Source organism: Corvus brachyrhynchos, unplaced genomic scaffold (genome assembly GCF_000691975.1).
Source record: "Corvus brachyrhynchos isolate BGI_N302 unplaced genomic scaffold, ASM69197v1 scaffold103, whole genome shotgun sequence".
Lineage (NCBI taxonomy): Eukaryota > Metazoa > Chordata > Aves > Passeriformes > Corvidae > Corvus > Corvus brachyrhynchos.
The window spans coordinates 551135-562904 of NW_008237436.1; the positions used below are offsets into that span (position 1 = coordinate 551135).

At 42.0% G+C, this 11770-nt stretch overlaps 1 long non-coding RNA gene across 1 annotated transcript in view; it reads left to right on the forward strand.

Annotated features, from left to right (window-relative positions):
• Positions 1 to 2451, forward strand: part of LOC108445983 — a 23805-nt gene extending 21354 nt beyond the window's left edge. Inside the window, exon 4 of the long non-coding RNA XR_001861079.1 lies at positions 1600 to 2451. This is a non-coding gene — a long non-coding RNA (uncharacterized LOC108445983). The remainder of the gene's footprint in view (positions 1 to 1599) is intronic.
• The last annotated feature ends 9319 nt before the right edge of the window (positions 2452 to 11770 follow it).

Consider the following 11770-nt stretch of genomic DNA (forward strand, 5'->3'; position numbering starts at 1 on the left):
AATGCAATCAGAGCTGAGTCAGGTTAGGAAACTCTCCAAATTCCCATATCACTGAAAGAATCTTCTGTCCACCCAAGCATGAGATTTACCAAGAAATGGGGGTCATGCAAAGGCAACAATGTCAGACTAGCCTCAAAAGGCATTCCCTTGGCATTAGCAAAAATTGGGCTATGCAATATTTTCTTTATTTTTCCTCACTGTAGAACATGAGTCTTACTCACTAAACTCCTGGGGTGCCGATCACACCCAAGCATGACTGACCTGGCCTTTTGCACTCCAGTGTGCGGGACAGCATGGGGATTCAGGGGTCTTCTTGGGCCTGCCAGCTCTGGAGCTGTTTCACAGCTGCTGGAGGGCTGCCAGCTTGAAGGTCTTTTAATGAGTGGTGTAGTGTCTGGCAAGTAACTTGCCTTCAAGTGAATGTGACTAATCATGAATCTTTTCAATAATGTTGACCACCCGGTCTCTCTTTTCTCACTCTGCCCAAGCCCACTGAAATAGGAGTAAATTGGCCTTATTCTGGCAAAGGCAGGCAGTTATGAAGAGCCCCTAAAAGGCTTCCAGTGCACCATGCCTAGGTTTTGCAGTGAGTGTAATTATCAGAGTTGTTGTGTGTGTGTTTTGAGGACAGCTAAATAGCTTCAAAGGTCTGAAAGATCGCACTCTGTCACCAACCCCCGGATCATTTGCCTGAATGCCTAATTTCTGTACTTCACTGGTACAGTGTGCTCCTGCAAAGGCAATAAGCTGAAGCCTATTAGAGTTCACAACTCTGTGTTAACTGTTTATGTTTGTTTTATTGGAAATGTCCTTATTGTCTGCACGAGCAGCAGAGCCAGAATGCGGCAGTTCAGTTACTGGTCTGTGCTAAACTTGATCTAGCTTATTTGATTGGAGAATGAGATCTTTCTATCATTCTTTAACGAGTTCCCTTGGATGTATAAGGAAACAAAAATGCAATTTGGCTTCATATAATATGCAGAAGTATATTGTATTATTTGTTCTCTGAGAGGAATGGTGCAGGCATTGTTTCCCCAAATGAAACCTGCTGGAAAGTAAGTGCATAAGCAGAAAGCAGAAAGTTTGGGAAATGGAACTTGAGAAGGAGAAGAATGGGAAAATATCAGTAAGTTACAGGTGAAAATCTGCTGCTGGGAAAGGAAAGGAAATTATGTTGTGAGGACACAGTTCTCAAAATTGTTATCAATATCATTTAATGGGACTTGGTGATTAAATGGTATCATTGGTCTGAGTCATGCCGCTTTGTATGGCATGCTGGATGATATGTCTCAAGTGCTGGAGGTCTTATCCAGCTCTTTTTAATCATGTCTGTGCATCCTACCTTCACGGCAAAACACGTAAATCTCAGCAGAGGAAAACTGGTACTTGTTGCTGACACTAGTTGATCACGATTGATCACCACTCTGCCTCTTCCTCCCAGTTTTCCTTTTTGTACCAATAGTTGGGCACCAACCATTTGTGTACCTCTGCTTGATATTTCAACATCCCCACATTTCCACTACACTTGCAAAGATCTAGAATAATTCCTGATGGAGTATGGGGCTGCTTTTCCATTCTCTTCCTTCTTTTTCTTTCTAGACCACAGCATTTTGCCTCTAAACTGGAGAGACATGGATATGACAGATGGACCACTCGATGGATAAGGAATTGTCTGGATGGTTGCACTGAAGGAGTTGCAGTCAATGGCTCAGTGTTCAAGTGGAGAGGTGTGGCAGGTGGTGCTCCCCAGGGGTATTGGGATTGTCAAGTTTTAGTATCTTTGTGAGTAACATGGAGAGTGGGATTGAGTGCACCCTGAGCAAGTTTGCCAAGCTGTGTGGTGTGGTTAACATGCTGGAGGGAAGGGAGGCCATCCAGAGGGGTCTTGACAGGCTTGAAAGATGGGATAGTGCAAACCTCATGAAATTAAACAAAGCCCAGTACAAGGGCCTGCACCTGGGTCAGGGTAATCCTGAGCACGAATACAGGTTGGCAGAGAAGGGATCAAGACCAGCTCTGGGAAGAAAGTCTTGGGGATGTTTGTGGTGGAGAAGTTCCATATGACCTGTCAGTGTGTGTTTGTAGCCCAGAAAATACACTGCATCCTGGGCTGCATCAAAAGGCAGCAGGTCAAGGAAGGGGATTCTGCCCATCTACCCTGCCCTTGTGAGACCCCACCTGGAGTCTGTGTACAGCTCTGGGGACCCCAGCATAAGAAGGACGTGGGCCTGTTGGATCAAGTCCAGAGGAGAGCCACTGAATGGATCACAGCGCTGGAACACCTCTCCTGTGAAGACAGGCTGAGCGAGCTGGAGCTGTTCATCCTGGAGAAGAGAAGGGAGACCTTAGAGCAGCCTTCCAGTACCTAAAGAGGTCCTGCAAGAGAGCTAGAGAAGGACTTTTCACAAGGGCGTGTAGAGATAGGACAAGGGGGAATGGACTTAAGCTGAAGGAGGGAGGGTTGAGGTCAGATATTAGGAAGAAATTCTTTACTGTGAGGGTGGTGAGGCACTGGAAAAAGTTGCCCAGAGAGATCATGGACTCCCCATCCCTGGAAGAGTTCAAGACTAGGCTGGATGTGGTTGTGGGTAATCCAGTCAGGTGGAAGGTTCCATGGCTGAGGGGTTGGAACTAGATGAACTAGATCATCTTTAAGGTCCCCTCTGACACCAACCTTTCTATGATTCTATGATTTTGGTAACTCTTCACAGAACCAGTCAGGAGGGCGAATGGAGAAGTGATATTGTGTTGTACAAATCCTACCAATCAGAGCCAATTTAGTGGGTTTCCAGCAAGTGGATCTGTTGCCAGCATTGAAAAATCTTTGCAGAAGGAAAAGTGGGACTTAAGTTGCCTTATTCACACTTAGTTATTTACACTGTTTATATCATACTGTACATCAGGTAGAATTGTACTTTCTTGTCACAATTTTGGAAGGAGGTGAGAGGACAAAGGTTACAAATTAGTCTGCCTAAGGCAGGGATGGATGCTGCTCTCTGAAGTTCACTGCCAATCCCAGCAGCTTATTGTATGAGTGTTTGTTGGAAGGAAAAGGTAGTAAATGCTAAAACTCAGGAAAAACAAATTGTTCCTGTATATTGAATGCATTGACAACTTAATGGAAAGAAGAGAGTCCAGAGAGGAGTCTACTTACTACAGGCCATGGAAGAAGAAGGTTTTGCTTTAATAACAACTTAAGAAGAAAAGGAAATAAAACTGTAAGAATCAAGAAATTGAACTGTGTGTCTCCACAAAATTCCTATCCCTTTTCCTTACTTGCCTGATCTTTTCTTTGAAGTTTGATTACTGTCACTTCAACACAGAAGAGATTTAGCAATTTTAGAGGGTATATCTCTGCTCAACAAATAAATACATTAGTCTTTCGCTAGTTTTTGTTAGTCAAGATACATTTGAAGTGCTTTTGAGATCTTTATTGCTCAGTCTTTTAAGTAATCACCTGTTCAACGGCAACAATCAAAAAATCCCAGTTTGCCTAATTGTATTTTTACTGCATTCACCAATATTCTCTCTCACAGCATCAAGACCCCAAGTTTAATGTAATGCATTTGCTTAATTGTTTTTCTGTCTATTTTTGTTCCAACACACAAAAGGTGTCCAGATTTCTGCATTATGAGGTCTCTCTGCTGTGTCAGTTTGGCGTAGTTAAGTGCATACGAAATTGAGGCAATTTCTGCCTCTATTGGTGTGACACAAATGCATCTATCTGCCAAGGAGTCCTCCCCCAAGAGACACCTGCATGCTTAGCTTCTCAGGGAGATGAGAACCCACGGGTCTCAGATCCTAGGACGAGACTTTCATATACTCTGCCACTGGAGTGGGACACAGGAAGAGAGAGGACAGGAATGGGTGTGGCACTAAATGTGTTATCCTGACATGGCAGAAACATCACTAGAAAAGGATTTTATGTTGTGCTTCCATTCATCTTCACCAAATTATATGGCAGGGAAGATCTCTCCCAAGCCCAATAAATGTGAAGTTAATTAGAGGCTAGAGCAGGATCTCAGCTAGAACTAAAACCTCAGCAATTGTTTCTGCATAGTCAAACTACCAGGGAAAGGCATCATGCTGATGGTAACTGAGCTTGTGCTTACTATTCTGGCAAAACCACTCCAAAACAAGTTCAAGTCCTAAAATTAGCCCTCCCCAACACCTGTCATTGCGCTGGGCATCAGCCTGTTCATGTTGTGCTTATTGAAATAGCTGTCTCTATTCTTGCATCTGCATTTCTTGCATGCTTTCTCTCACTTTTACACTTTCTTTAAACTTTGTGTCTTCTCTTTCACTACTCCTTTAGGTATGTGTTCTACTGTCCAGTGAGGATACAGTAGAAGCAATATCTGTACAGGGACTGTCCTTTGATTGTAAGGTAGCAGAGCCAGTGAGGCTAATTTTATTTCTGTTGAGTTCAATATGTTTACCGGGATGTGAGTGCCTGGAGAAAGAGAGTTTTCTGGGAAGGAATATTTTTTTTTTCTTTTTTTTTTTTTTTTCCTCCTGAGGCTTATTATGGAAAAACTTGGGTGAGAAATGAACACCATTTGTACCTCAAATTTGATTATTAAGGAATTCTTACAGAGTGAGAGGCCTTATTTGTGGAGCAGGTTCTCAGGTGAGTACAGGTGTTCAGAAGATGTATTTCTGACACATTAGCATGTCTAAGACCTTAAATGAAAAAAATACATAGTATTTCCTTTTCTGCTTTGCTTGCCTCTCATAGAAGTGCCTCTTCCAAGGGCCAGGAGACATACCAATGAATATTGGCCTACTGTGTAAAACACAGTTCCCAAAAGGCATGGCACACATATCGTTAGCAGTATTAGATCCACATCAAAGTTACAGACAAATTACTGAAGTAGCCTAACTTTTTTGTTTTTAATGTTCATGCATGCAGCTCTGCACAGAGCTTCTGCCTCTATGTGTGTAGCAAAGTACCTCCTGGAACCCCACATGGAGTTACTTTGAAGTTTGCCCTAAAGTATGGCTGCAAGCATAATTATGCTACTTTTTTCCCCCTTCTTCTTCCTTCCAGTTGGATTAGACTTAATTTTTGATAGACAGAGAGAATCTTATCTAGTTTGTGTTTGTTTTCAGAACAGCAGTGTGCAAAACACTGAGGAACAAGTGGGCCTGGGGGAAAAATTAAAAATCAGAGAAATGAAAGCACACTTAGACCTGAATAGATGAAAAATTTCTATACCCCTCCACTTTTGTAATGCTTAATATTCAAATACCTGATTCACTGGAAAGGTGAGCCCAATACCCGATGATCCCAATACCCGATGAGCCCAAAAATGTGTGAAAGCAGGAGACTGCATGCACAAGGGTGTTCCAGTCACACAAACATATTGCTTGGTGTTCATTCTTGAGGTCTGAAAAATCACGAGGGATCTTATGAAAATGACAAGTTTATTTTCATGCCATGTGTCGTATACATTGCACCTTGTGTAAATTGCTGTAGGGAGGCAAAGTACTATTCTTGGATCTGCAGGACACCCCTGAGCTTTGATATTTGCTCTTTGATACTGTCAACTGTGAGAGCTCTTCACACGTAGGAAAGGCAAAACATCGATGCTGAGTGTGACATACACTGATCTTGGAGGAGAGCCTTGCCCAGAGAGCATTTCAACGAGCAGAATTTTAACTGTTTCTTTGGGTTCTGCCAAGACAGCTACTGGTTGTGGATCACTATGGAGCCTGCAAGGATCACCCTCTGAAAACAATGCATTTATCACTGTAGGTATATCTAGGGTTCACTTTGTTTGGATTACTTCCAGTTTACACCGCGAAATTAGAAGCAAGACTGACTTGCCGTAGGTAACCTCCAGTTAAGTTTCTTGGCATGGGCAGGTGTCTGCTGAGCCACCCTGCAGAGTCCTGCTGAGCTTTGTGAAGCTGGGAAAGGGAATAGAAACGCTTTTAGAGCTGGGCCCAAGCTCTCCCTTAGGATGCATGTAAACACAGCTGCAGCAAGAGAGAGTATATTGCAAATACTCCTGAAGCCTCTGAAACCCAACTGGCCCTGATTGTCTCTTGTGTTGGTCTGATTTGCACATAATTCAGACACCCTCTTTCTCTAAACTGAGTTTATGAGTCCAGGAGTGGAAGCCAACCCTAATTCCCTGAGTACTGCTGGTAGAAAATGAAGAAAATCATAAGCAAAGCAATATATTAGTAACTACAGATTAATTTCCTTCCAACTTGCAGAGAATTAGCCATTCTAATGCAATCAGTTAAAAAATATAATCACTGTTAAGAGAATGCGACCCCAGTAGTATTTTAAGTGATGTGCATGGGAAAAGTTTTGTAAATAACCAAGACTGATTATTCAAAAAGCAAAGAAATCAGTAACTCATTTTGTTGCCTCTTCTGCTCAGAAATTGCCTTTTCTATATGTTCATCATGAAGTCTTTTGTGACTAAATGTAAGCTATATTATAGTGAATAATTGCAGGAAGGTGGTTTGTTCTATATTTAATCCCTTCACCTGATCTTCTAAAAGCTTCTGTAATTTTTCTTGGTAACAAGAACCCTTATCCTGTGGTTTGAAACCGTGATGAAGGCCCATTCCCCTTAGCCTTAAATACAGCCAGAAGGCTGTAAGAAATCTCTTGGATTTTGTCTACTCCCATTTTCAAAACATCATGAGTGAGTGGAGATTTGCAAGCAGTAGGCTGGCTGGGCGTCTTCTGATCACTGGAAGTGAGTTTTAATTTAATCTGGCACTTGGAGTTAGTAGCATCATGTCAATAAAAAATTAATTGCTTCAGGTATCTTTGTGGTTTCTCATTTTGTGAAGCCTGGCTTATTTAGAAGGAGAGTTAGCACGAGCAAAGTAATCACATTTAATGTGGTTGCATGCTGGAGTAAAGTTGACTTTGTGCCAAACCATGGAGCTCGTAGCACAGGGCTGCTAACGGGGGGTGCATTTCTGAGAGGCTTTGGGGACTGGTAAAGAGGTCTCCATGTGCAAAACTTGTTTTCTTTGCGCCTTTCTGGACAATTTATGAGGCAGATGAGCGTCTGCATGCCCTGAGGCCCTGGTCTGCAGAGCACAGCTGGAATCAGCTCTGCTGCCTGTGAGTTTGAGACCTGATCGTACATCCTCACAACCTGGCCTCTTGGCCATCCTCCCAACCTCTCAGCTTGGGAGGGGAGGGAGGGTATAATGCATTTCCAGAAGTCTCCTAGCTGTGGTACCCTCCAGGATTAACCTATCCCTAGTAATGTCTTCAGTGTGTTCAGGGATTTAAGGGTCTCAAAGCTACAAATTATAGATAGAAGATAACATGTTGGAAACTTAAAAATAGCCAGCCCAAACAGACCCAGGGATAGTCATATCAGCGCATTATTACAACAAGAGGAGATGTTGCATGTCCTGCATACATATGCACTCATATCTCACAAATGAGCCTGCCTGTGTGTGGTCCAGCAACTGTGAACTGAGCTTGGCCCCGGCACCAGAGGTTTGTCTTGGGTTGTGAGACAAATGGCAAATTTTACAAAAGCATAGTATTTGTTAAGCTGACATTTCATATGATGGGATGAAAGACAATGTGTTATGGGCTGTGGTACACTTTGAATGACTTTGTTATATGTCTGTGTTTAAACTGGCAGTGTGCACAAAAATAAAGGTTCGTCAAAGTTTAAGCTGAACTATTTTACACCATCTCTTCAAAACTTTTAAATTTACCCTCTGTTCAGTTTCTCTTTGGATCTCCTAGTGTTTCAAGTTACACCTGAGATAATCTGACTAAACAGAGTAGAAGAAATCTTCCCTTTTTTAACTCTGTTTGTGTGATACAGTTATTTTGTCTCTTGTACTCTCCCCTCTTTTTCTTTGTTGCTTATAAAGCAAAAGGGGGAAAAGTACACAAATCACGATGAAAAAGTTATAATCTTTGGAGTACAGAGACGCAATATGGTCTAACTGTATTTCAGTATTTCTTTAAAACATCACCAGCAGGTTTTGTTTTGCGCTTTATTTTTGAGGCACAGCTTTGTCAATTTGAGTCTTCTTGGCTCTGTTTGAAGTAATGCAAAACAGTAAATAGCCTTGGAAAAAAAAAATCCACTAGGAACAAATTCTTTTGACTTGACACTTAACCTGCACACTTCCTCTAGCTCTGAGTTCCTCACCCCTGATTACTGACTAACAGAGTATAACTTTGGACTCATTTAAAATGCAATTGCAGAACACAGCAGAGAAGGTCATTTAGCGGTACATCAACAAGAAGGGCAGGCTGTAAATCTAATGACCATCTTCCATTCCTAATTTCTAAGATCCCACTGTCACCAGTATTGACAATTTCTGACACTCAGATGTGGCAATATATCAAATGCTCTATTAATATGACAGATGTATTTTTTATAAAAGAGTAGCTCTCTCATCCCTCTTGGATACATAGATGAGCTGACGAATGCTTTGAACAAGGCTCACTGTTTACTCTTCTCCTGTTCTCATGCTGCTTATTAAACTGGTTTAATATAAAAGCAAGGTATAAAATCAACTGCTACATCAAATGCAGTCCAATAGTATCACCTCAAAGACAAGAACATTGTTAGCTTTCCATCAGAATCAACTCATCTGAGGCAGCATGTTGTAGCCACAGAATATTAACACATAACCTTGTCAGCCATCACCTGTAGCTGGTAAATGCCAGTGATTTTCACTTCATAGTGCAACCATCTCAAAAAGCCATTACTAAAGAAATGCAGGTATATCCAGCTAACAAAACTTGTCTGATAGTCGCTTGAGCCAAGAAAACCTGGCATTTTAGGTGCACCTTGGAGAGGAGTCTCAGGAGAATTCACATTCTGTTTTGAATCCTTTCTAAGTCCCCAATGACACTGTCTTGAAATAAAGCTTACCTGAGGCTGGTGTCTCCTCCAATATACCCATATAAGCCGTTTGTTCCAATACACACGAAGGGCACTTTGAGTTAAATACTTTTCTAGATGGCTCTTACAAGCTGACAGCATTAAGTTTCATAACAAACAGATGTTCATATTTTATAAGCCTCCTCCATAAAAGACTTTCAGTGTTCTCTATTTCAACAGAGGCACAATGGAAAACTATAAGGGTCTAGAAACAGCACTCCTGTGGGAACCTGAAATGACTGAGTACAGCTACAGCAAAACACATCTACAGCTGTGGAGACATCGGTAGTGAATGGTGGGAAGGGGTGGATGGACAAGATTAGATAAAGGCCAAAGGTTTAACATCCTGATGCTGGAGGGATTTCCACTGGTAGTGGAAAGACGTGGTTGCCCTGCTTCTGTGGAGGCACTGACTTCCAAACTGATGTTTGGGAGAGGCAGTTCAGGGCTGCTTCCTAATGCCAAGACAGGTAACAGAGCTGTGAATCCAATAACATCCATGTGATTTCAGTGGCAGTGTATCCTTCGTTGCCTTGAAAGCAGGGGAGCAGCAGGAGCAGCCTTGCAGGCTGTGCTGTGGGAGTGGGAAAAGAAGAACAGAGCAACCCAGCACCTCAGATGCATCATCCTGGAGCCTCTGGAACACCAGCTGGGTTTAGAACTTGTGGGCCCCTTGGGGCAGAGGCCCAGCCCAAGGGGAATGCACATTGTGTGGAGGGGGCCACCTCTTTGTTTTAACAAATGTTGCTGATATTTGTTTGTTTAACAAATGTTGCCAGGAAGGAGGAGAATGTGCCTCCCTGTCTTTGATACAGGGCTGAACCCCCTCATTTTGCAAACTGGCGTGCTTTTGTGTGCTGCTTTGCTGCCTGCTGCCTGAACAACCCCTGTCTGCTACCGAAAACTGAATTGGCATCTCTACTTTTTCACCTTTTTGAGGCAAAGTGTCCAAAAAGTCAGAGGAGCAGCTAAAGGTGTTTCTTCCCACACTTCTTGCTTATTATGAGGGTCAAGGATGTAGGTGGCTTAAAAGCAATGTAGAGGCAGTCCCATTTCGTGCTGCCCCCCCCCGAGAGCCAGGGTTGCTGATGTCTTCCCTCCACAGACTCCTCTTTTTGTACAGCCAAGCTGCCACCAGATCAGGGGGGGCTTATCACAATGAAGCCAATCTCTCTCTAAACTGCTCGCAACCTTTTATATCTGCTGACTCCGCCCATCAGTCAAGCTAAAGAAATCTACCAGAGTGCCAGGTGTGAGGGAAGGAATGGGAGGGCACAGCCAGCATTGGCAAAATACCTTTTCTGGCAGTGACGCAGCCCAAAAATTGTCTAAAATTAACCTGGAACAGTAATGGAAAAAGATTATTTGCCTACTCTGTGCTATTTAAAGGTCTCCAAAATACAAAGGGATTTTTTTGAGTTTATTAAGTCAGCATTGTCTAACCCTTAGACTAAAAAAAGTGGACTCAGTACCTTAGAACTATGATAAAATCTTGTCATTGTGAAACGTATTGGCATTCCACTAATGAATTCGGGGGAACTAGGAATTTACCCTTGAAATAAGACCTGGATTTCTCTGTTTGGACGTGTCACTTCAGCTACTCTGTATTCTTACTGTTTCTTGACATCAGGAATAAAGCCAATACTCCTGACTTTTTGCTCCTAAAGCCTCGCAGAAAGGCAATGTAAAATTTCCTTTGCATATACATTTGACTGCTCATGCTTAATATTTATTTTGAAAAAGACTTAGTTCCAAAAAAATTATTTGCATGAATATTTGTGGAAAGCAAAACCACACCAGATGCAAAGATAACTAAAGTAGATTCATTTAAAAATTTCAACTGTTTTTGTATAACTACTTCACAGCATTCATGCAGTCTGACTGGTAAAAAGAAGCATTTTAGATCTTTGGGAGAAAAAAAATTCTTGCAGCAGATACTTTCATGGACAAACAAGTTTGAACAACCCATTCTTTCTTTGTAATCTCTTCCTGACTACTTACAGATGGAACAAGAACTAAGGAAAGAGGGAAGAGAGATTCTCACGATCCTGTTTTCATACAACCGTGGAAACTTAAATTAAAATAAAAATTAAAAAATCTCCTTCTGTCACTTCTTCTCCTAGCTCATGATGACTTTCCAGTGCCTATTTTCCAATTGGTTTTGTTCAGACTGGTGCTGCCAGTTTGTGATAAAACAGAGGAAAAAAAGCCATCTTTTGAAAAATGTGAATTTTCCACATGACATGGAAACTGGTGACTTCCCAAAGCTCTTACTTTGAGGTGCCTCAGGAAGAGGGAAGATGTCAGCTGGAGAGTTATGGAACAAAGAAGCAGTTGGTTGTAGTATCAAAGGGTGTCTGAACACGTGCAGACATTTCAACTGTGAAATTTTTGTCCAACCATCTCCTGATAATCATAAAATTAGTCTAAAGTAGTCACCTGGGCTCTCTGTGAATCTTCCTCTGGGTATCCCTCTGTCTATCACTGTAAATGGAGAAGACAACTAGCTTGAATCAAGTGTCCTGTTCTGAGATGAATCCCTCTTTTCATGAAGTCATCATCTTTAGGCTGAGCATGACAGTAGAGCAATACTTATATTCTGGATTAGCCACAACAAAGACCTGGATCAATCCAAATCTCACAAGAGATGTGGTTTCTGCAGTGCTCAGGTGGTATCAGAGCTTGCTAACCTCCTCTATAAGCTGCTAAATTGAAGCGGTACCTACTCTGGGTGAGTTCCAGCTCAGGGTCAGCTGCAGGTAAGTTGCTCCTGTTTAGTTCTGGTTAAACCCAATGAAACTTACAGAAAGCAGATTAGGTTCAATATATATATTTTAAAAAACTGGATAATTTTGACAAAATTCAATTCCGTT